This window comes from Vigna unguiculata, unplaced genomic scaffold (genome assembly GCF_037176805.1).
Source record: "Vigna unguiculata cultivar grain cowpea cultivar isolate G323 ecotype 2 unplaced genomic scaffold, ASM3717680v1 ptg000407l, whole genome shotgun sequence".
Taxonomy (NCBI): domain Eukaryota; kingdom Viridiplantae; phylum Streptophyta; class Magnoliopsida; order Fabales; family Fabaceae; genus Vigna; species Vigna unguiculata.
The window spans coordinates 12501-19084 of NW_028197042.1; the positions used below are offsets into that span (position 1 = coordinate 12501).

At 28.6% G+C, this 6584-nt stretch overlaps 2 non-coding genes across 2 annotated transcripts; both read left to right on the plus strand.

The window, feature by feature from the left end:
- The first annotated feature begins 1844 nt into the window (after positions 1 to 1844).
- TRNAC-GCA (transfer RNA cysteine (anticodon GCA)) lies at positions 1845 to 1915 on the plus strand. The gene has a single exon. It is a non-coding gene; the product is annotated as a tRNA-Cys (tRNA).
- Positions 1916 to 5630: 3715 nt separating this feature from the next.
- TRNAT-GGU (transfer RNA threonine (anticodon GGU)) lies at positions 5631 to 5702 on the plus strand. The gene has a single exon. It is a non-coding gene; the product is annotated as a tRNA-Thr (tRNA).
- The last annotated feature ends 882 nt before the right edge of the window (positions 5703 to 6584 follow it).

The following is a 6584-nucleotide window of genomic DNA, read 5'->3' on the forward strand; positions in this document are numbered from 1 at the left end:
AACAAAAATGTATTGTTCTGGGGTATATCAAGATTAAGCTTTTGGTTGATATTTCGTCGACCAATTTTTCCTAATTCACATCTTTGTTGAAAAAATTTTTTTTGTAATTCTTTCCATAAAGATTCAGAAAATACCGGATCTCCGCCAACACAAGCAAATTGTCGATAAAACTCCAAAATGGCATTTTCTTTTGACCCAATTTTTTTTTTATCCTTATCATTTAGGAAAGACACGAAAATTTCAGGATAACAAACATTTTCTAGAATTTCGCTTAAATTCGAACCCATAGCTGATGATAGAACTAGAATAGATATTTTCTGTTTCCTACTCACACGAGCCCATATCCTTGCTTTTTTATCAATCTCTAATTCTAATCTACCCCCCCAGTCTGATATTATAGTGCCAGTATAGACCGGAATTCCGTTAGGGTCCAATTCTGAACGGTAATAGATACCAGGACTTTGCAATATTTGATTGATTACTATTCTGTATATTCCATTTACTATAGAAGTTCCCAGAGAATTCATTAGAGGAATATTTCCAACAAAAATAGTTTGTTTTTGTATATCTCTACTACTTTTCCAAATTAATCCCGCGGATATATATAATTCAGCAGAATATGTAAGTGATTCATATACAGCATCTTTTTCGTTTATCAAGGGTTCTAATAATTGATATGTTTCGGCAAATAATTGAAATTCAATTTCTTGATCTGTATCCTCAATTTTTGGAAACTTAAAAAGCCCTTCTGTTAAGCCCCGATCAATGAACCTACAAAACCCTTCAAATTGTATCTGATTCAATCCAGGTAGTGTAGACATTTCTTCATTTTCACTCCCAAGCATTTTCAATTTCCCCGTGAATTTTATCGAAAAATATTCCACGATTTGCTGTCATGCTTCATCAAATCACATGAATCCATTTAGCAATATTGGAATTTCTATTCTTTATACTGAATTACATGAAATCTTACCTAATCCCGTGTATCAAATATTTCTTAGTGTATGAAATACCTATTATGAAAAGAGAAAGAAATATTAGAATTTGATACTCAACTTCGAAGGAATTTGCAACAAAACAAACAGATAGAATCGAAAGTCTAATCTAAAAAAGGATTGGAAATTTCTACGGGCATTTCAATATTTTTTTTAGGAATCTAAAAAAATGCATTTCATTTCTATCATTATTATGATATTACATATTCAAATTCAATTGGATACAAAAAAAAATCCATTCGAAATTGTCAAGAAAAGATATATTTTGAAGTGAAGTATTTTGGAGAGAATTGGGGAGAATATGATTAGAGTATGTTATGTGTAATGTAATAAGGCTTGTATTTTTGAAACATGCATATATTTAACTGCAGCTATAGATCTGTCTCTAACTTTATTGCAGTCATATTTGTTCAGGATAACAAACACATAACATGTTGTGTGAATTTTTACAAATTTTCTATTGAAAATTGTAAAAAAAGAATAAGCACGATAATTTCTTGAAAATACCGTATAGTATTGGTATTCTATATCTATATAGATATGGATAAGATACTCGATTAGATAATATCTGTGTAACAGATCAAATTGATATTCTAGGGTTTACATATATTGAAAGTTGCTGTTATAATTAGAATGAACAAAGTTAAAAAAAAAAGCAATATTGATTGGTTATGTATCAATTTTTATTTTCTGATCTCATTAAGAAAAAAAAATTTCTATTCAAATATTCAAGAATAATTCATAAAAGAATAGTTAACGGTTGCGATTTGTCTCAAGATTGTTTTTCAATTTTTCAATAGAAAGAAAAGGGGGGAGTATTCTCAAAAACTTCATATCTATATTTTTATTGGCGGCATGGCCGAGTGGTAAGGCGGGGGACTGCAAATCCTTTTTCCCCAGTTCAAATCCGGGTGTCGCCTGATCGATAAGAAACTGTAAATGAAAGATTATATTACGTTTTTTTAGAAAACTTTTTTTCCAACAGAAGCAAGCGAGGGAAAAGGAGTCTTGAGAATTGCGTTTGATTCGAAATTATAAGCATCAGTAGCTTAAAAAATGTTGTAAATATTTTTGTCTCGAATTCAAGGAAAGATTCTAGTAGTGAAAAGGAATCCATAAATTTAGAAATGATAGTTCGTTCACTACACAACTATTGTAGTGTCTGTCTCCTGACTGGGTCTTTTATTAGATTGGATTAAGAATAAGTCGGATAGGAAAGTCCATTTTTAGGTAGAGAAAAGGCAGAAGAAAAACCTTCTATACAGACTAATTTAAAGTTTATGAGTGCTTCCACATTTTATCAATATTATTTATTTAGATCAATTCTATTTAATAGCTTTAATTTAGCTAATTCGCTTTCGTAATATTCAAAAAAAGTATTCTTTAGATTTTCATATTCTATATTCTAATAAAATTAAAAAGTTTTGATTCTAAAATCGAATAGAAAAGAAAAAAAGTTTTTTTAATTATTTTAGAGAACGAATTGGGAGACATTTAAGGGACTATTTCAAATAGAAAGAAGAGTATAAGTATGCAAATGAATCTGTCTTGATTCTTTTTTTATGAAATCCTTAAGGAAATGATAAAAGAGAAATCTTAATATTCCCACCTGGTAGTAACATTCATTGACTTATAACTTCCTATAATTTTTTTATGTTTAATGTTTTATGATTTTACTAAAAATAATCAAAAAAAACTTTTTAGATGTTCTAATAACTAATAAATAGAATGAATTCTTGTTTTTCGTGAATGATGTTAGCCCAGAATCCTTTTTTTGACTCTGTAATAGCAATTCCACTATTATAGTATAGTATTTTTAGCGAATAATACAAAAAAAAGAATAGAATAAAAAATTTGAAAAAATAATGAAATAGTTCCTTCATATTTATAGAGATAGGAGACAAAATTTACATGGATATAGTAAGTATTGCTTGGGCTGCTTTAATGGTAGTTTTTTCATTTTCCCTTTCCCTCGTAGTATGGGGAAGAAGTGGGCTATAGGGATACTAAAAATTGAGTTAAGGGATCCAAGTAACCTTGTTGATTTCTACCTGAATTTTTGAATTTCGAAACTATTGAATGAAAATATTTCATTTAAACTAATACTAATTAATTGAGTTCAAATAGAAAATCTATCTTGATTCTATTATATTTTAGTAGTGTAATGTATTCTATGTATCTTATAGGAATTGAAAATACTCTTTCAATCAAACAAATATTTTCATTATTCCCATATTCCTATTTTGAGAAAAACAAGGGAATCAAAAAGAAGAAGAAATGGATTCCTATTCCAATCAAATTTTTCTTAAAATTTCTATTTCGATGAACTGACGCTTAACCTGGTTATATAGATATATATATATATGGAAAATGGCGGACCGTGTAATAACCATTCCTGTTTTTTTACCCCCTTTTTTTCCTAAGATACCGGAATTGTTTGTAAAAAGAATCTGAAAAAAAAAATTGGACGCAATTCTCAGATAGTAGAAATCAAATTGATTTCTACTATCTGGATTACGCTGATTGTACGATCATTTTTTTAAATCATTCATAAAAATGAAGAAATCATATTTCAGTGAAATTAGTCACTTTTACTTACCGTTTTTACATAAATTATAAGTAAAAAAGCAGTAGGAACTAGAATAAACAGTGCAGTAGCAATAAATGCGAGAATATTTACTTCCATAATCTTTATTATGTTCTATTTCTCTTAAATTTCTAAAAAAAAAATTCGGGATTTAATCCCATAGAAATGTTCAATCTTTCAACAATGGTATAAATTGGATTTCAATGATATCAAATCGGATCAATATCATGAATCACAAAATCTGAGCTATCAAATCAACTCATGAAATAGTATAACATAGGAAGATCTTTTATCCATACTAAATAAAACAAAAAAACATTTATTCTTGATGAAAGTCCAAAATCCCTTTCCTTCCTTTTTCGGCGAAACAAATGAAAAAGCAGGGGGGGGCCCCAAATAAAATTTTGTTTATCAATTTGATTCCCTACAAATACACAAAAAAGGAATTTATTTTTTATTTTTTTGGATTTATATCCAACGGGATTGACGGGGCTCGAACCCGCAGCTTCCGCCTTGACAGGGCGGTGCTCTGACCAATTGAACTACAATCCCAGGGAAAGGGGTGTACTGTATAAATATTTTTACGGACCGTTTCTGTCAAACCTTTTCTTTTTCTATTTCGGATTCGAACCTTTTTGTTGTAAATGAAAAAAGCGCATTTTTTTTATATTGATATGTATATCGATATCCACTTTAGTGAGATCGACACAAATTACTCGTAATCCGTTTCTTATTCTTATTCTATTAACAAATCGATTGAAAATTGAAATCAATGAAAAAAAAAATATTTTTTTTTTTCAATTTTTCCTTATATTTTCTACTTACAGATCTTGACATGAATACCGATTATTAACAAGATTTTGAATTTGTGGAAAGAAATATGGAATACAGAAAAAAAAGAAATAACCTTAGATATGTTTAATATTTTGATTCTTCCGTATCATAGCACATCAGTCATTTCCAGAGAACTATAAATGGGTTATAGAATTTCATAGTGGATCGGCAAATTCTTGGGCCGAGCTGGATTTGAACCAGCGTAGACATATTGCCAACGAATTTACAGTCCGTCCCCATTAACCGCTCGGGCATCGACCCAGCACAATAGGAAGAATACATTTCAGTTTTTATTGAAAATTTTTGATCAACTTCCTTTCGTAACACCCCTACCCCCCAGGGGAAGTCGAATTCCCCGCTGCCCTCCTTGAAAGAGAGATGTCCTGAACCACTAGACGATGGGGGCATACTTGCCCGACCGCCATATATACTACGTTCATAGTATGAACAGTTTTTTGCAATTGTCAATATAATGATATGATTCGATAAAAAAAAATATTTTTCGTTCTTTCATAATTCCATAGAAATTTTTTATTAATCATTTATATTTCTAAATTTTTTTATTCCAGTCATAATAAGAAAAAAAAAGAAGTAATGTTCCAATAAAGAGAAAATTCTTCACAGGAATGATTCGTTTTGTTGCAAAGGACGAGAGGTTAAAACTTCATTTCTATCATTTATTACTAATACTAAGATTCGATAGGTAGATTTATATCTAATACTAAGAAAAAAAACTTTGGAAAATAGAATTTTTCAATAAAAAAATAAAAATTTTGGTTTAGGGACAGAACATATTGAATCCATTTTATTCAATGATTCGATTTTATCAATGTTTCGATGAAATATTTTATTTTGTGAGTACATTTATGTATCAATAAAAAAGAATTTAGTGTTATGATTAGAATGACTTCAAGAATCCATTTTGAAATAATATATTTGATATGGATCAAATCCAATCTTAATCAATTCTTTTTTTTTAACTATATTCTATTCACTAGGTAAATCCAATTTTTTGTTCTTTGATGAGTCATTATACAAATAATAGATATTGATGTACATGTATTCTAATCCCATTTATATCATTTAATTTATACTAATTTATATAAATTTATAGAAATAATTTTATATAAATTTATAGAATAAGTATACACAGTAACAAATATATGTACTAGTCATGCTAGTTCCTTATTTAGAAATTGAAAGAAAGAAAAAGGGCCCTTTTAACTCAGTGGTAGAGTAACGCCATGGTAAGGCGTAAGTCATCGGTTCAAATCCGATAAGGGGCTTTTTACTTTTTTTTTCAAAAGCAATAGTCTTTCTATTTGAAGGAAGAATAAAAGATTCTTGATATTTTTGAAAAAGTTTCTATTTGTAATAAAAAAGAAAAAGGTGTAACAATTCAATAATGGAAAAATAAAAAAAAGTAAGTGGGACCTAACCCGTTGAATTATATTTATATCTACTATTCTGATATTCAAATTTGATAAAGATTCAATTCGAACAATTTTTTTTCTTTTTAAGACTTTTTTCGTTTAGACTCCCTAAGAATCTCTGAATATTTCCAATGAAATCTTCTTGTTTCTGAACTAAGAAAAAAGGTTATGCCTTTTCTTTACTCAGAAGGGCCTTAATACGAATTTCAAGCTTCCACCACAAACAAGTTTTTTTAAAATTAAAATGAAACATATTTTTTTCCATAAATTTCTATTATTTCTATAAGATTAGATAGAATCTTATAGAAATAATAGAAAAATACATTAAATTATGTCTTCACATATCAAATAGTTTCTTTTCATATCGATGTGTACCGATATTTTTCCAGCAATTCATATATATGAGACAAAAACTTTCATTTACAGTTTTTTTCTTTTTATTATAGTATTTATAAAAAAAAAATGAAATACTAAAGAAAAAAACTGTAAATGAAATAGAAATTTAGAAAACCTATGATCCTACAGTAGGTTTCCTAGACAAAATAGAAGTCAATTCACAACCAAACTTCAAGAATAAGTTTCTTTGATGAAAGGAGAGAAATATGTCTGAAGATCCGCTAGGTATAAGAAGTGAAACAGGGGATCATTTGTTTCTTGAACAGTTCTGAAAAAAAAATTTCTATCGGATTTTGGAGTCATAGCAGATTTTATGATTGATGACTTGGAAGATTTTTA